The sequence below is a fragment of the Odocoileus virginianus genome, unplaced genomic scaffold, assembly GCF_023699985.2.
Source record: "Odocoileus virginianus isolate 20LAN1187 ecotype Illinois unplaced genomic scaffold, Ovbor_1.2 Unplaced_Contig_21, whole genome shotgun sequence".
Taxonomy (NCBI): domain Eukaryota; kingdom Metazoa; phylum Chordata; class Mammalia; order Artiodactyla; family Cervidae; genus Odocoileus; species Odocoileus virginianus.
The window spans coordinates 820,803-839,177 of record NW_027224338.1 but is presented as its reverse complement, the minus strand read 5'-3'; the positions used below and the strand labels follow the sequence as shown (position 1 = coordinate 839,177).

The following is an 18,375-nucleotide window of genomic DNA, read 5'->3' as shown; positions in this document are numbered from 1 at the left end:
AAGCACAGACACAAAGTCTCCTGTATTCTGTATCTCAGTTAACAATTACCATCTACCAAGTTTCCCAATGAGAAAAATCCCTTTTGCTGTTTTCTGCTCTTCACTGGAGACTCAGCACATTCCTATATCCCCGAAAGTCATCAGTATGTGAAAGAAAACTGAAGCCATGGGAGTAAGAGTCGTTCAACAAATGTTTTATTGGGTATCCACTATGTGCCAAGCACTGTGGATATATAGCAGTCCTGTAACAACCCTGCCCCTATGGAGCTTATATTCTGAGAGACAACAAACTGCATATGTAAGGTCAAGTAGTGATAAATGCTACAGATTTAAAAAAAACTAAGTAAAGGGAAAACAAACTGTGGTATATACATACAACGGAATACTACTCAGCCATAAAAAGAAATAAACTATTGATACATGCCATCACACGGATGAACCCCCAAAACATTATGCTAGGTGAAAGAAACCTGATTTGAATATTACCTACTGTGTGGTTCCATCTAGAAAGTGAAAATTCATAGTAACAGAAAGCAGTTCAGTGGTTGTTGGGGAAGATGGAGGGCAAGGAGGGGGTGAGAGTGAGGAAATTTGGGAGAGTGATTGGTATGCTCGTTATTTTGATTGTGATTGACTGTTTCATGGCTGTAGGCATATGTCAAATTGTCAAAGGGTACCCTTAAAATATTTGTGGTATGTCAATGAAACTTCAATACAGCTGCTGATCTTTTTAATGTTTAAGAAACAAACTAAGGGACATAGGGGATGTGGTAGCTGCAGGGATGACTCTATTTATATAGGGTAATCAGGGATGGTTTCTTTCACAAGGTGGCGTTTGAGGAGAAGCGAGAAACAGGAGTCCCATGATTTTATATCCTCTACCAGTACCAGCAAATATTAGGGCTCAATGAATATTTAAGTCTAATCCCCTTCTTCAGTAATTCCTATTTTACTCAAACTTTCCCTTCAACAAGCATCTGTCGAGCTCCTTCTGTAGTGGCCATGAACATGGGCATCTCAGACCTCCTGCCGCAGGGTGTATAACCGACTAACGACCCTAGCTGCTGCACCCTGCATTGACTGCCACGTTATGCCTATGCCACGATCCTTAGGGGCTGCTCCCAGCCAAGGACTGAGCATGGCAAAGGTGCTGACAGGCATTTTGGCTTCAGGACCCCCTCTGACCTTGACAAAACTTCCTTAAAACTGCCCTGCAGTTTACATTCTTTCTACTCAGTCCTCCTTCCTTCCCTCTCTCCTCTATAGGGGTCAGACCTACACCACAGTCAAATGGCTTCTCCAGCATCCTTCAATTCCCTGCTCATTTCCTTCCCCAGTGTTTTCCCCAATAAATTTCTTCACATCTAGTTGACATCTGCTTCTCAGAGGACCCAGGCTAACGTATCTCCTATGTGCCAAGCACTGTGCTACATAGGTACAGCTTTCAACAAGAGAAACATGGACTGTCTAAAGGGGTTAAGAGATGAATACCTAGTGCATATAAATGAGTGCAATAAAGCAATATCATTAGCTCAGTTGACAAAACATGTATATGGGATATCCCCCAGAGAGGGGACACCCCCAAAGTTCCATGAAGTGGTTGGCAAAGTAACCTAAGTGCAGGTGTGTTCAGTTGTGTTCGACTCTTTGCAAACCCATGGGCTGTAGCTCACCAGCCTCCTCTGTCCATGGGATTCTCCAGGCAAGAACACTGGAGTGGGTTGCCATTCCCTCCTCCAGGGGATCTCCCCAACCCAGGGATCAAACCCATGTCTCTGGCATCTCCTGCATTGGCAGGCAGTTCTTTACCACTGTGCCACCTGGGAAGCCCTAGCAAAGTAGTTTCATAATAAACATCAAATCTTACTGAAGTGAGGCTAGAAAGCATATTCAGACATTTTTAAAAAAATATTTATTTTTTATTTAGCTACACTGGGTCTTAGTTGCTGCACGTGGGATCTTCGATCTTCACTGCAGCATGTGGGATCTTTAGTTGTGGCATGTGGGATCTAGTTCCCTGACCAGGGATTGAACCTGGGCCCCCTGCATTGGGAGTGCAGAGTCTTAGCCACTGGACCACCAAGGAAGTCCCCATATTCAGACATTTTAGACAGATTTTCAATACCTGAGGTGTTGTTTTTGGTAGGGGGCATTAATTAGCCATAAGTTATCAGAAAATTGATTATTACAATGTCTTATTTCCCTATGAAGTCTAGTTAATCATGGCCTTAATGTATGTGTCCAAGTTTTGTTAATTTAGGAATGAAATTAATCAAGTTCAACCTCACATAACATCACTGTTGGAGTTCACAGTATTGACTTCAACCTCTCCACTTCCCCCTCCTCAAGGGAGCTGCTGACAAAAGTAGTGAAGGAGAGCACAGATAATATGTATCACCGAACCTAATCCAGCACTGCAATTTATAGTACTGGATGGAAAGGTGATATTTAATGTGTCAAAATACAATTTGGGGTCTGGAGACACAGAGTTCAGATTTATCTCCTATAAATGTCAATCTCATATACAAGCCTTAAACCAATTTTAAATAGGGTCTAAGCTCAAAGGCTTTATTATTATCTTCAGAAAAAAAAAAAACAGAGCTCTCTAGCTCATGGTGTTCTTTCTATAAGAAGTTACAAAGTGTAATGTTTTTCTAAAAGTAGAAACTGATGCAGTTTACTGGACCAAGGAAGGAAAGAGTCCCCTTTGGGACATGTGGTTAATCTAGATTTAAACAAGGGTAGTTGAGACAGATGTGCAGATATGAAAAATCCTACATAGCAGCCAATTTCCGTACACCAAGTTCCTGTCCATTTAGCAAGGTTTAATTTATTTTCTTAGTAAACTGATACCTAAGTAGTGTGTGTTTAAAATACCTTTATTTGCATACATTCTTAAAATTAAATGTTACAGATAAACTCTTTGTGTTTCTAAACTGGTGTTTCATCACTGGTGAAGATTTCCAGTTTTCAAGAACGGTGGAGTTTATTTGGCAGGGTGGCTGTTAGCACTGCTTTTTCTCTCACCAGCTCTAACCAGTGGGAGTCATAAAATAATAGGGCTCATAGTTTTTCTTTGTGAAGTGCCCTGAGCACCTTACTAGAAGGTAACAAACTGCCACTCGATGTACCAACAGAAGCCCAGGAATGGCTCTTTAAATTACCATGACCCCAATTTGGTTTGCCTTAATATGATAATTCACAAAGTAACTTAGAGCAAGCATAGAGGTAACCGTTCCCTGAGTTGATCAAGTCTCATCATTGTACAGACTCACACTACCTCAAGAATTTGTTTAGCCAAAATCTTTAAAGGACTTAAATCTTAAATGAGAACTTATGGTCATGATGTCATGAAGAAAGGTACTTATTATATCCAAATATAAGAAGTCTATATATAGCAATATTTATCCTCCAACTTATCACTGCCTGGTTAATCAATAAACCAGTACAATTGATCTGGGGGCTAAGAGTGAGCTACAGATTTGAGGAAATAAAACATCTATAAACTGATAAGAATTCAGGATTTCCAAACCATGAAGGAGAGAAATAAATGCCAAAGGGAAAAACATTTTCTTTTAAGTAAATTTCATATAACTCACAAGCCAGGTTAAAATAAGCCTCAGCACATGACAGCATAAGGAACAGTGGGCCAGGAGAGCTAGACATACCTAAATTAAATGACAACAATGAAATATAACCATTTTAATGCATGAACAAACACAGGAAAGAAACAAGACAGAAAGAATGCACAAAACAGAAAGAAAATACAGAAAGAATTTAGAGAGGAATCCTCATCAACAAAACAAAGAATTACTCTGGGAACCAAATGCCAAGTGGGATGAATAAAAAGTAAAACCCAGGACAGATGACTAAGGAGGCACACAGAACTGGTACACACTTGTGTGAATAAAAGCAGAAAGGCCAATTCAAGAAATAAAGATGCAACCTACAAAAGAAATAGTAAGTAGCAAAGCATTCTTTAAGCATGTCAGGAACAAAAGAAGGTTAAGGGAAAAGTGCTCCTTTATTAGGTGGGAAAGAAAAGTAATCGTGGGCCACACTCGTCAAAGAGGTGCTCATTTTTTTTTTTTTTTTTGTAAAAATGGAATTCAGCTGGGAAATGGGACTAGAGACAAGCAGTATAGCCTGGGATGGAGATAAGGAGAAGACTTAGCAATTGACTATTCAAATAAGTCACAAAGGTTCAACTCTTTAGGGCTTAATAACTTGCATTCCCAGATGCTAAAAAAAAAAATTAAAGTCATTATGGGGCTGCTAGTTCCCATTTATTTTGGAGGATTAAAAAGTACCTTCATACTATAATCTCCTTTCCTAGATTTTGAGTTCCTGAAGAGCAGAGAATGACTCCCATCTCCTTTGGGATGCTCTGTCGATCTCAGCCAGCCCTGTGCATGTAGCTGTGATTAATGAGGGCTGCAGACTGAGAGCGCTAGTAAAGAACTGTCTGACTGAAAAAGGAGGAGTGGAGATAGACAACCCTGAAAATGTTACATCTGTATGCTTAACTTTGATCTTTGAAAAATATTTTAAAATACAACAAAAATCAATTTCTAAACACCTTGAAGATTCACAAATAGATGCTTCACTTGAAGGAACTATGAATTAACTTATTTCCAGTTATTTTGAGACAATGTCTTGCTTTCATATTGGGTCTGGCTCTGGGTCTTCCAACTGAGAAGGGATATTTGAGTTATAGAAGCTCTTCTCTGGAGGATTATTCCCATGTGCATCCAAGCTGGGCACCTTTACCACTTGCTTCCCCTTCCAGTGGCTAAATCACAAGAGGTCCACAGCAGGTTCCCTCCTGTGTACTCTTGTGTAAAGCGATCTCTTAGGTTTGGCTACCTATGGCCTTGCATTCTTTTATTTATTTATCTAGCTGTGCTGGGTCTTAGTTACATTCAGGATCTCTAATTGCAGCATACGAACTCTTAGTTGTGGCAGGTGGAATCTAATTCCCTGACTAGGGACTGAACCCAGATCCCCTGCATTGGGAGCATGGAATCTTAGCTACTGGACCAGCAGTGAAGTTCCCCAGCCTTACCTTCTTGACTCAGAACACAGACTCTTTCCTTCAGGCCTAGTTCTTGGTCTTACTTTAGCTCCATTCAAAGACTTGACATTTTAGCCTGCTCTGGATTCCCTTAGCCACCTCTGCCAGTACTGGGACGTCAACACCACATTCACTTGGAGACCCCATTCCAGGCCTGAGCCTGGTCCCTAATTGGAAGGGGACAGTGAACACTGTGTATGAGGCTGTTTAAATGCATCTGTTCTATTGGCTTTTATTCTAAGTCAGTAAGTTTTAACGGCCTTACATCATTGTAAGACACTAGCAGGCAGGAAAGAGCAAAACACTTATGGCCCCTCTGGTCAAGTAGTTTACAATTTAGTCCTAGCCCCACCATTTACCAGCTTGCAAGCAAAGATGGATTATTTAACCTATACATGGTTTTTCAATCCTTATTATCAACAGCACTTACCCTGCGAAGTTGTTGCAAGGACTGAGTAACACTATGCATATGAAGCTCTTAGCCTACTGGGTACAAGGTAAATATTCAATATATGTTAAGTAAAATTAAAATAAACAAAAAATAAATTCATGCTAAGAGACCAGACTTTCACACACAAAAATAGCTAGAGAACAGTTAAAGCTGATATATGGTTAGGTGAAAAAATATGCAGTATATTTTCTGAGGGAATGGAAATAGTCTATATTTTAATCGGGGTGGTAGTTACATGGGTATATAAATTTGTCAAAACTCAGTAAATTCTTCACTCAAAATGTACTCTGTTATTTGTAAATTATATTTCAATACAGTTTATTTTTTAAAATATGAAATACAGACAACATTTGCTATATAAGTAAATGCTCACCAGAGGCTCTAGGGGTCAAACAAGACTTCCAGGAGGAGGTGGGGCTTAAGCTAAACAGTCAAAGATGAGGCCAATGGGCGAAATGTGTTTGGCACCAGTGGAATAGTGGGGCAAGACTAACCTGTCTGGAGAAAAGCTAGAATCTGGGGTGTAGCTAACTTACCAGACAAGAGGGGCCAAACTCTGAAAGGCCTGGAATGGAGTTAAAAGACTATGAGCTTGACTGTACAGACAATAAAGAACTCCGGTTGAGTCTCAAGCAGAGGCATAATATGATGAAGGGTGCTGTCTAGGAAGATTAGTCTTAAAGCTTGAAATTGGGAAATGGGCGAAATAACCCCTCAAGGTCACTTCCAGCCCTCTGATTCTCTAATTACCTTTATTATGTTCTACATGTTGGTTATTTTACTACACTGTAATTTTAGCTAATGGTCATAAATTGTCAAAAATCACATTTAAAAACACACTAAAGAACAGAAGAAATATTAATGTGGACCTTTATCCTCATACTTTTCTAAAAGCAGATAGAACATATTCAAACAGCAACAGAAGAGAATAAATCGTCAGGGCTCAGTAACAATGAAAATTGAAATCTTTTCCATATATGTGTGTGTGTGTGTGTGTGTGTGTGATGATGATGATTTGACATTTTATTGCCAAGGTCTGCTTTATGAACAGCAGATTTATTTGCTAACAAAGGTATGTTGTGCTAAAAATAATAATGCAATATTACCATTAAAGTAATAGTAAGCAAAGAAATGAATGATATCCAAAACTGGTTGCTTCATGACTTTTTGGGAAAATAATAGATGTCTATTAGAATTATCCAAAGGATTAAGTGCAGATTGCTCTATTAATGAACCAAAAAAAAAAAAAAAACCACATCAACCATTTTTAAAGGTTTTTTTTTTTTAAACAAAGGACATGTCAATTTGCCATCCAAAAATATTAACTAATTTCCTTAGCATATAATAGTGACTTGCTGTTAGAACGGTGCCTTTTCCCCTAATTAATCATTATCTAAATCAAATCTTACACGCTCATTAATTTCTTACTAATCAAGATAGGAATACAGATGAAAGAAATGGCTGCATTTGAAACCAATGGGGAAGTGAGAATTGCTGGTAGAAGAAATTGTCTTAGGGAACCCAGATGAAGGTTACTCTTCTATTATTTAGCCTGAAAGAACATGACCTTGCAGAGGGCACACCTGAGTATCACGAGCTCAGACTTTAAATCAAAGATCATGCCTGGGGCCGCCACAGATTCTGCCTCTGTAAAAGGCAGGCCAAAAATGTTGCTACCACACTGGAGTACTGGGAGTTTAAAGCAACCCTGGAGATAAGCCATTCTCTAAGTCTGAGAATTAAAGAACGAATTACCTTTATCTCTACTGCCAACTGTCAATTAATTGCATATCATTTCATGCCCAGTAAAGGCTGAATCCCTTGATCGCTACACTCTCCTACAAAGAGGTTCTTTCTGGACCACATTGCCAACCAGCCATCAACATGTGCTCTGGGAATACAAATTCACTGATTACATGCAGCCTGCCAAAGTGGTGAACAATTCATTCATCCAACCCATTTACTGAATGCCTACTCTGTGCTAGGGTCCCTGCCCAACCCAAGGAATACAATAATGAACAGGACATAGTCCCTGCCCTGGAGTTCACAGACTGGTCCAGGAAATGGACTCCCAAACTAATGGGAAACCTCTAGATCACTCAGGACACCTCATTCACCTTTATCCCCTATAGCCAACTGTCACTGGTTATAGCTAAGTCATGTCCAACTCTTGCGACCCCATGGACTGTAGCCCACCAGGCTCCTCTGTCCATGAGATTTTCCAGGCAAGAATACTGGAGTGGGTTTCCATTTCCTTCTCCAGGGGATCTTCCCGACCCAGGAATTGAACCCAGGTCTCCTGCATTGCAGGCAGATTCTTTCCCAACTGAGCTACAAGGGAAGCCCACTCTTACTGATTCTGCTTTTTTAAATATCCCTCATCATTCCCCTTCTTTCCATCTCTGCCTCATCGCCTCACCTCTTCTCACTTGGAAAACTATTACAGCCTCCAAACTGGCCTTCCTGCCTCTACACGCTCTTCCATCTAAGCCCTAGAGAGATGTTGCTAACATATATATCTGCATCCTTCTCCTCCTTAAAACAGAGCAAATGCATAGGGGTGTGAAAGGGGTGGCATATTCAGGCACTGCCGAGGAAACTGGTAAGGCTAGAGGCAAAAGTGAGCTGGTAGAAAGTGGTGGGGCCAGATGAGGAGGAGTGATATGAGCCCTGCCACAAGATGATTCCTAGTTATCTTTGGCTACTTTTTGTTTTGTTGTCTTTTTAAATACTTTTTCCAGCTTTACTGAGGTATCACTGACTCTGAGTTATCTTTGGATTGGCTTCTCACAGGAAAGAGTGTTCATGGAAGCAGAGATGTCCTCCATCCTCCACAAGCTGTCTACCCTTTGAATTCCCACAGCACTCCACATCCTTTATACAGACACTTCTCACACTCTGTAACTTGCATCATGGTTATATTTGCATGCCTTATCTTTCCTAGATTTAAGTTCCTTGATGGAAAGACCCTTAACTGACTCATCTTTGTATCTCAAGCGGCTCACTGAGGTTTGGACTTCATGCCCTCCCCTTTGACTTGGAACCAATGCCAGAACTTCAAGAGAGCTCAAATTTAAAGGAACTAGATCAGACCAATTGATGCTACTAGAGCAACTTGTAGAACAGTATTCCAGGGAAAATGAAGAGTGCTCAGAGCCCAAAATGGAGATCTCTCTCTCCTCCTCTTCTTTTCCCCTCTTCTCTTCCTTCTACCCCCCTCCCACCCACATATATTACTTCGACAGGGGAAAACCCTAATAAAAACAAAATAGGGTTGGAGGATATGCCACTTGGGATAAAGAATCTTTTAGAAGTCTGCCAGAACTAAACCAAGGCAATTTTCCTGTCTCCCCAAGTCGCTCTTTCACTAATTGCTATTCTACTCAGATAAGTAGCAGAGATCCCATATTTTAAGATATGTGTAATTTTTATTTTTCAGATACAATCTTCAAACATGTAGACCTGAAGCATAGCTGAGAATTTCAACAACCTAGGCCTAATCTAAGTGCTAGGCCATTCCCCCTGTGTATGAAATCACATTGGGGCGGGGGGGGCGGAGAAAGAACCCTTGTGTATCAAGACTAAAGTGTTATTATCTGCTCTGCTACCAAGGACAACTCAACCAAAAACCTCTTCAAATCTGGGCCTCACTAGATGACTGCATAGACAATTTCCAGTCTGAGAGTCTAAGTTTCCAACTATAGGTTAATTGATAATCACTGAGCCCATTCTAGACTAGGAATTGTTTAGTCACTCAATCGTGTCCAACTCTTTGCAACTCCATGGACTGTAGCCTGCCAGGCTCCTCTGTCCATGGAATTCTCCAGGCAAGAATACCGGAGTGGGTTGCCATTCCCTTCTCCAGGGGATCTTCCCAACCCAGGGATTGAACCCGTGTCTCCTGCATCTCCTGCATTGTAGGCAGATTCTTTACCACTGAGCCACCAGGTAAGACCAAGACTCAGTATACCTGACCCTAAAAAAGCAATCTTTTGCTTCACAGATGTCTCTGGTTTGTAAAATCCCTGTACCTGATGTTTCTGCAAACCACAAAAACTAGGTTGAAAACACACCAACCACCTTGACCCTACAGATCCCCTGAAAAGGATCTGAAAGGTTTTTCAAGTGGCTAATAAGCAATGATTGCCTTCTTATGGCTAAAGTGTTTAGAAAAAGATATATTTTTATAAGAAAAAAATCCAATCCAATAAGGCCAAGAGTTAAGACACCAAGTCCATGCTGAATAATAATATGGTGGCCTACTCTGTTTCAGAACTCTTCTTCTGATCCAGCGTGACTAGGTAAGTCATTTCACTCCCATTTAGAAAGTGGGTTAACAGCAGTTGCCACCCACATCCCCTTCAGGAAACACACTGAAATGTTACAACTAAATTTAAGCTTCCCTAGAACAAGTTACCCTTAGAGTAGAAAGCTCTAGTAAATTGGTATGATTCAAGAGGCCCTGAAAGTTCTCTTCTATAGTGGATTGAAAGGTACCCCTAAAAAGATGATGGATGATGTCCACCTCCTAACCCCTAGAACCAGTGAATGTGATCTTATTTAGGAAAATGGGTCTTGAAGATGTGATTAAATTAAAGATCTCGAGATGAGGTCATCCTGGATTATCCAGGTGGGTCCTAAATCCAATGACATGTCCTTATGAACAACACACACACAGAGGAGATACAGGAAGAACAGAAGGCCATGTGAAGACAGAGGCAGGGACTGGATTGATGCAGCCACAAGCCAAGAAAGGCTTGGAGCCAACAGAAGCTGGAAGAGGCCAGGGAGGATTCTCTTACAGCCTATGGAGGGAATTCAGCTGATACTTTGATTTTGTACTTCTGGCCTCCAGAACTATGAGATAATAAACTCACTTGTTTTAAGCCACAAAATTTGAGGTAATTTATTATGACGGCCCAAGGAAACTAATACACCCTCCTCTCTACCACCTGTAAGTATCTGCCTATGCGTGTGTGGTCATGTCTGACTTTTGGCAACCCCTGAACTGTAGCCCACCAGGCTCCTCTGTCCATGGGATTTCCCAGGCAAGAATACTGGAGTGGGTTGCCATTTCCTTCTCCAGGGGATCTTCCCGACCCAGGGATCAAACCTGCATCTCCTGCATTGCAGGCAGTTTCTTTACCCACTGAGCCACCTGCGAAGTCCCCAAGTCTCTGCCTGGTAATGTCTCAATGTTTCATCATGAATGAGTTACTACTTTGATTAAGCAATTTCATCAGGTGTTGTCTTAAAGTGCAACATTTCTTGAGTAATTCTCTTATTTCAAACCTAAAGAGTTTATGTGGGAGCTTCCTTTAGTACAGGAAAGAGGAGGTGGGAGTTAACCCAGAACACCTGGACAGTTAAAGTGAAAGTTTTTAAAAAAAGATCAAAAGGGACAAAAACCAAATTTTATCTATGTTCAGCCTTGAGAAAGTCCTACTGACAAAGCCCAAATGTCACTTTAACAGCATTAGTCCCAAGCCATAAAACAGACGCTTTGCAGAAGCAAAAAATAATAATATTGCCTTAGTCCTTGGCTTGTATTCCAGAAAAGTTGTTAGAAAGGTGCTCAGACTAATCCAAATGCCTCATTCTCAGTGCTCAAATGTGTTTGTTATCTTTTTTAATATTTATTTATTTAGCTGCACCAGGTCTTCCTTATACCGCTCAGCATCCTCAGTCTTCATTGCAGCGTGCAGGCTCTTTAGTTGCTGAGTGTGGGATGTAGCTACCTAACCAGGGATTGAACCTGGGCACCCTGTATGGGGAGTGCAGAGTCTTAGCCACTGGACCTCCAGGGAAATCCCTGTTTGTTTTCTTAAGTCTGATCAATTAGATGTATTTCATATACATGAAAAAAAGAGTTTTAAGCTATTAGCAACTGAACAACCACAAAGAGAGCTGGCATATCCCAATGTCTTTCTTCACATTATAGGTACCCCAGTCTTCCAGCACTTCTGGAGATGCTGTTTAACCAGCTCCCAAGCAAATCTTTCCGATGCCCAATTGCCCTTACTGTTAAGATGCTTCTCCCAGCTCTAATGGCTAACCTAAATTTCAGTTTCAAGCCATTGCACCTTGTAATTACTTTCTCAGCCACTGTAAATAATCTGTGCCCTCTATTTTATCTTTCCCCTTCCCCTATGATAGGAACCTGTGGAAAAGGGAGCCAGTTGCCTTGTTAGTACAACAGACACATTGCACCTGAGCAAAATGCAACCAAAAGAAAATCAAACCCTCACTCTTGATCCCTTAGTGAGAAGCAATGTTATTGATCTTTTCCTTTTTCCTATCCTTCAGCTGATCTGAGTGTCTACACTGACATGCTCTAGTGCTGTGGCATTTATGCCATCTTGGGGAATAGCTGTGTAAATGCTCCAGTAATTTTATACATCTTCAGCATACTGTTGTGTTAGAACTTTAGTATCTGAAGGACTGGGAAGGACAGATTTTCCTCCTCCTCCTCCTCCTCCTCCTCCTCCCCCGACTCTCATGTAATATGAATCAAAATCTTCACTAATTGGCCCTCCTCTTGTGTGTTAGTCTAGACTTGGTGGCAACCCCTTCCATGGAAGAGATTTAATGAAGGAGAAAGTGCATGGGAGAGGAGTTGGCAAGCAAAGCAGCTATAAGAAACTTGGAGACCTGAGGTGGGGCAAGCTGAGATTGGAAACTAAAGAATATTGTTTCAAACACACACACACACACACACACACACACGTTGGTGAATTCACTTTGCCCTGAACCAAATGTTTCCAAAAATTGAGGAAATTTTAAGTTATTACTGCAACACATAAAAGATGGTTCTGTGATCCTCAGTAGTGACTTTTTTCCTCCTTGCTTTCTTCGGGAGCTACTAAAAACAAAAATAAATTACCCAAACAGGTGATTTGGGGATTTGCCTTCCCATCCCAGGATTTCACTGAAAAACTCAAAATGCTAATAGTAACTTCACTCTCCTGTCTGGCTAAGGATGATTCAGAAACAGAGCTCTCCAGAGCCCAGTGTGGGCTCCAAGAGGCAGTGCCAGGAGGGCTCCAGATCAAGCTGAAGGAACTAAGCCTGGATCTAGGACCTCCCTGTGAGCTACTAGTCTTATATGACCTGCCTTCAGAAAGCCACCAGCTCTTGAGACCACAGTAATTTGATTCGGGAATACTTGCCTCGTTTAATTTTTACTTTTTTAAAAGAAAGAACTGAAATAAAGTAGAAACAATATGGCAACTATGGGGCCAATTCTCCCCAAACCATGCTGACCCTGCATGTATATCTAAAGAGTAGAGCGGTTCAAGGCAGCTGATGCTACAGACAGTGAGGGCAGTGATGGAAACCATTTGATGCAGTCACTGAGGCAGATCAACCCAGAGATGATAACCTTCACTGAACAGGAAAATCAAATGCCCATGACCCCTGTCTGCTGAGTTACATTTGGGATTCAGCATTCCCACAGATGCAAGCCTTTGCTCTTCCCACGCCCTCCTCCTTACCCTCAACAGATACAGAGACCCCTCCAAGCCTGGTCCTCATCAGTCTCCACGTCTGCCTCCCCCATCAAGAACAGAGAGTAGAGTTGTTGTTGTTGTTGTTTTACTTCAAACCCCTAGTATCTGACATATACTGGATTCTCAAAACTGGTTTCAAAAATAATTCCCAGAAATGCTGAGCCCACCACAAGAGTAGTGATTAGGAACATGGCTCTGAAACCAACCTAAGCAGATTTAACTCATTTTGTGGTTATTCAAACTTGGACAAGTCACTAAACCTCTGTAAGCCTCCATTTCCTTATCTGTAAAGTGGGAGAAATCATACCCACCTGGTAGTTCTATTGTAAAGATTAAATGGGATGTTGCCCATAAAGGGCTTAGCACAGTGCCTGGCTCAATAAATGTTAATGATTATTAGCACCGCCCCCAGCACAGGTGCTCAATAAAAACTTGCTGAATTGAAGTCACACCAGTGGGAATGAATAGCAGATGTGAAGGCAGCCTGAGCTTTTTTTTTTTAAAGGTTTTCCTCACCTCACTATGCACTAGATGACCTGCGAGAACTTTTCTTTTTCTTTCAATTTTTTTTCCTTTCTTTTCTTTTTTTCGGGGAATAGGATAGAATAGGGGATAGTTAGGCTCCAGTTTTGCTGATCTTCAGTTTTTCATTCAGGGCAGAAAACCAAGTCTGGCAAAGTCAGGCAGATGATTTTCTGAAGAATATGACAAGGCTATTATAAACCCTAAATGAAAGTTGTGTAATGAGCATGAATCTGAATATATTTAAATTTCCTCTAGATCCAGTTATTCCAGCATCATCCTTATATATATTTTTTAAGTGTGCTTTTTGCAAATGTGAGATCAAAGCCCTAATAGATAGCAGAATTTCTTCAGGGGAGGGGGTTGGGTCGTGGGTGGGGAGGGGATACACAATTGTCATGAAAATTAACCCTTGAAAATGCACAGGATTTTATTACCCAAAGGATGCCGGAGGAGATTACTAGATTTTTAAGGTCTTTGCTATCAAGAGAACAACCTGCATGCCTGAAATAATTAAGAAGAAGAAACTCAATTATCTAGTAAACTGAAATTTCAAACCACCCTGCTTACCTAAATGAGAAAAGCTGCTTAGACTAAAGCGTCATTACTTCTATTTAGACAAGCCTTAGCAAAGATATACAAGGAGCTAAAGAATGGGACCCCACATTCTTCCCTAAGCCACAACAATGCCTGTTTATGTAAATAGGATTTTCAATAACGGAACGGAATCTGAAAAAAAATGTTTTCATTATTGTCTCTGAAAAAATGCAAATGCAGAAGATGAAAGTCAAGGGGCTTTCACTATGATGGGCACAGAATCCCCTAAAATATTTATCCTATGTGAGTCTGAGCCTGGATTCCAAGTGGATCTAAGAAACAAGCCATGACTCTTTTTCTCCTTAAAAAGGTCTGAGTACAATATGAAGAATCACAAAGGTTTCTCTGACTCTGTGGCAAGTTGAGTGTGTATTTATTCAAAAACTCCATTTCGAAAAGGAAGAAAAGTAGTAGTAGAGATCTATTTACCTTTATCTGGCAGCCCCTTTCAAAATCAGGGCCAAAATATAAATACCCTTGCCTCCATCATCATCACCATCTGACAATCAAACACTCTCGCCGCATGACCACAACAACTTCCAGGCACAAACTAAAAGCTCATTAAAGACTATATGAAGGCTATTTATAGAAGAACTAAACAAAGGAGAGGACTACTAGCAAAATTAATTAGACTGTTCATGCTTTTGACAACTATTAACTATGTGTTTGAACTCAAGTGTCCAGCTCCTTTACTGACAGGTATTGATGACTATAGCGATGCCATATATCCAGAGTTTTAAACTGACCCTGTGGTTTTTTTGGTTCAAGAACTCAGGTTTTGACCTATACTCTGTATATCAGCCTTCCTGTTGCTGTTTAGGCAGCTGATAAGAGGCAGAAATCCTTCTTGCTCATTAGGCCATTAGCTGCTGTTAAGCAAAGGGCTCAGGGAGGCGGGTGTTCAGTGGCCCAGAGGAATGTGTCAAACTCCACATATAAAGCCAGCCCCGATTTGGGGTTAAGAATTTAACCTTAAAAGGTTGACAAGTCATAAATTTGCCTGAGGTTCATATATATGTGTGACTTTCACAGTTTATATTTCCTCGCCAGGACTCAAAGTCAAAACATGCCCCTGATTAATGAATGGTACTAATTGTTATTCCGGACTTGAGAGCATTAGTCTTTATCCAAAATATTTTCTTAAAAAACATACAATCTCATGCTTAAAACTCGTCTGGCTTAGGGGAGTTTGGATAACTGGTCAGGAAAAAAAAAATAGGAAGAGGAGCCTAACGTTATCTGTTACTTCGTGCTACCATTTTGGTAGTCAAGATTGACTGAAAAGCTTCCATTTCACTGTGTCCATCAAGCAAAGTGCAAAGGAATGTCTTCCAAATCTAAACATGTGAGATAAAGCAACCATCTGTGAGTTCACACAAAAACTGAGCTGGGGCCCGGGGTGGTGAGGAGGTTGGGGGGAGGGCTAAAGTATCTTTAAGCACATTTTGTCTAACTTATCTTGTTAAATATTTATACATAACTGCATAACCTAACAACCTTGGCCAGGCTTGGAAGAGATAATAGATATAGGACAAACCCAAGATCCCCAAAGTGTAAACACAAAGAAAAAAAATACCACAGAATACGCCAATTGGAATACACTCTCTAACCTGCAGTCAAATTTGAAACTAGGCCACTAAAATCCTACAAGTGAAACAATGTCCTGAAATGTGATCCCTTCATCACGGAAAAGCAGACTAGTTTGGTTAGCCTACAAGGTAGGTGGCAGTTCTACCCCATGTTAGCTGTGTTTCAAAGGGGCTCCTTTAACCCGAGAAAAAGGAAAGGCATTCCGTGTAAGAAAAGATATTTTGAAGAACAGAGATGCAATTTGCATTCATTGAGAATTATGACAAAGTAAGAACGAATGTAAACTATATTGCAACGATCAGAGGTATTCAAGTCAGATATATTTAGCCTTGTTCTATCTATACAAGAAGCCTCTTAACTACTCAGAGTTCTTAGAAAGTGGAGTGTAAATTCATCAGTGCACATTTTAGACCTCTTCATTTCCAAACTAAGGAAGTGAATTTCACAATAGCCCAAGAGAAGTAACCAGGTGCCCCAACCCAATATGTGAGCAGAAATGCAAAGCCTGTTTTCTCTCCAGAATCACTGAGGGCAAGCGGATGTGGAGGCGGCGGAGGAAGACAGGGGGAAAGAAAGCAGAAAAGAAAATCAGAAGGAATAGGAAAAGGAAACGCCACTTTAAAAATAGCGAGGGAAATACAAAGCATTCCACTCATCTTTTTAAGAGAACAAGAAACACAAAACCATTCAATAAATATAGCAAACCATAAAACACCTTCTGTTCTAAACTATCACCACTTGAAAGAATGTGCGGGTGGGAAAGAGGAAGGCAAAAAAGGAAGACAAGAGCACACAGAACACTCGCTCTTCCCCTTACTGTGGGTGTCAGAGGGACTTGGGCTACTTATCAGTCCCCTATGGAATGCTCCTGAGCTTTGGGGAATTTGTTAGTTGGTAAAACATCTTGCGGCCACCAAGACCTCACTTGAAAATAAAACTGAATATCGTTGAGGGGTGGGGGGAGACTCTAAATAACTGAATAAATGTTGATTCCAACATCACCTTCAGGCATTGTGAATGAGGCAACCTCACTCTCTCAAAGAACAAAAAAGGCAATCTGACAGCTTTTGAAGGCCAAAAGAACCTTCAGGCAACGTTATTAAATTGACCCACAGCACTGAAGTTTCAAAGGCAAGAAATGACTTGGGTTTTAGAAATTAACACTTGTATAAAACCTTCAGAATTCTGTGGGGGGAAATAAACCTTATTTCAGAAACAGACTTTGAAGTTTGAAAACAAAGCAGAAAATCTGTTTCTGAAAACAGAAGGGACTATTTGAAACACAGCACAGTTCTCCTGTGGCTCTATGCAACTCCTCACAGGCTCCGCTCTGACTTCGGGAGATAGCCAGAGAAGACACACCCCAGAATGCAGCAAAGGAGAACGCGGGAAACCATTACTTCCCCAGTGCGTGTGCCTGGGCTCAGCTGTGTCCGACTCTGCAACCCCGTGGACTGCAGCCCACCAGGCTCCTCTGTCCTTGGGATTTCCCAGGCAAGAATACTGGAGTGGGTTGCCATTTCCTCCTTCAGGGCATTTTCCTGACCCAGGAATGGAACCCTGTGTCTCCTGCATGGGCAGGAGGATTCTTTACCACCATGCCACCTGGGAAGCCTTAGATTCTCCAGGCAAGAATACTGGAGTGGGTTGCCATTCCCTTCTCCAGAGGATCTTCCCAACCCAGGGGTTGAACCTGGGTCTCTTGCATTGCAGGCAGATTCTTATGAACTACAGGGAAGTTCCTAGTTCCCTAGAGTAAAAGCAAAATGATCACAAGAGATACTGCCTCTGGCCACGTCAAATTAAGCCAAGGCCTAGACTATAGGGGAGCAAAGACTATTTTCCAAACTAGTTGTAAAGTTATTAGCAAATGAGCAAAGATCCCGTAGGCTACGCCTTCTCACTTTCTTAAACCCCTACATTCTCTCCCTCTCACCCTACACTCTCCAAATCTCTCTCCTTCCCCCTCCTCCCACCCTCCTTTCCACCCTCACCCCACCATTCACATCAGTGAATAAACAGCTGAAGCGGAGAACAAACTTGAGAAGTCAAAAGAACAATGATCTATTATATGCAAGATACTCGGTTAAGTGCTCCAAGGTTCTTACCCTCAAGGAGTTTATATATGCATACAAGGAACCTGGGGGGAATCCTGTTTTAGAAAAAATAGAAATTTGGCTTCAGCAGATCTGGGGTGGCACCTGAGATTCTGCTTTTTTCTTTCTGTTTTGAAACCCAGATTCTGCATTTTCTTACAAGCTCCCAGATGCTGCTGATGCTGCTGGTCCAAGGGTCACACATTAATGAGCAAGGATCTAGTAAGAAGAAACAAGTATATAAATAATTACAAGAGCAAAGAAGAACCAAGGCCATAAAAGTTCATTGATCACACAGTTCAAAGGGACAATCACATCTAGTCTTGGGGAATCATAAAGTGATTCATGAAGAACATGACATTGCACTGACACCTTGAAAAATGGGTAAGACGGCCACAGGCACCAAAGAGAGGAAGATAGTCAGGTGGTTTATAAGTAAAGGCTTGAAGGCAGACAACTACAGGATCCTCTCAGTAATGAGTTAGCGGCCTGTTATGCTTAAATAGAGGGCACACATGTCAACAGGATAAGAGTGAG

At 41.2% G+C, this 18,375-nt stretch overlaps 1 protein-coding gene and 1 non-coding gene across 2 annotated transcripts in view; both read right to left on the bottom strand.

The window, feature by feature from the left end:
• Positions 1 to 18,375, bottom strand: part of GPC3 (glypican 3) — a 443,947-nt gene that overhangs the window by 413,320 nt on the left and 12,252 nt on the right. The gene's annotated exons all lie outside the window — the stretch shown is intronic.
• On the bottom strand, positions 2,014 to 2,086 carry TRNAG-CCC (transfer RNA glycine (anticodon CCC)). Its single transcript has one exon. It is a non-coding gene; the product is annotated as a tRNA-Gly (tRNA).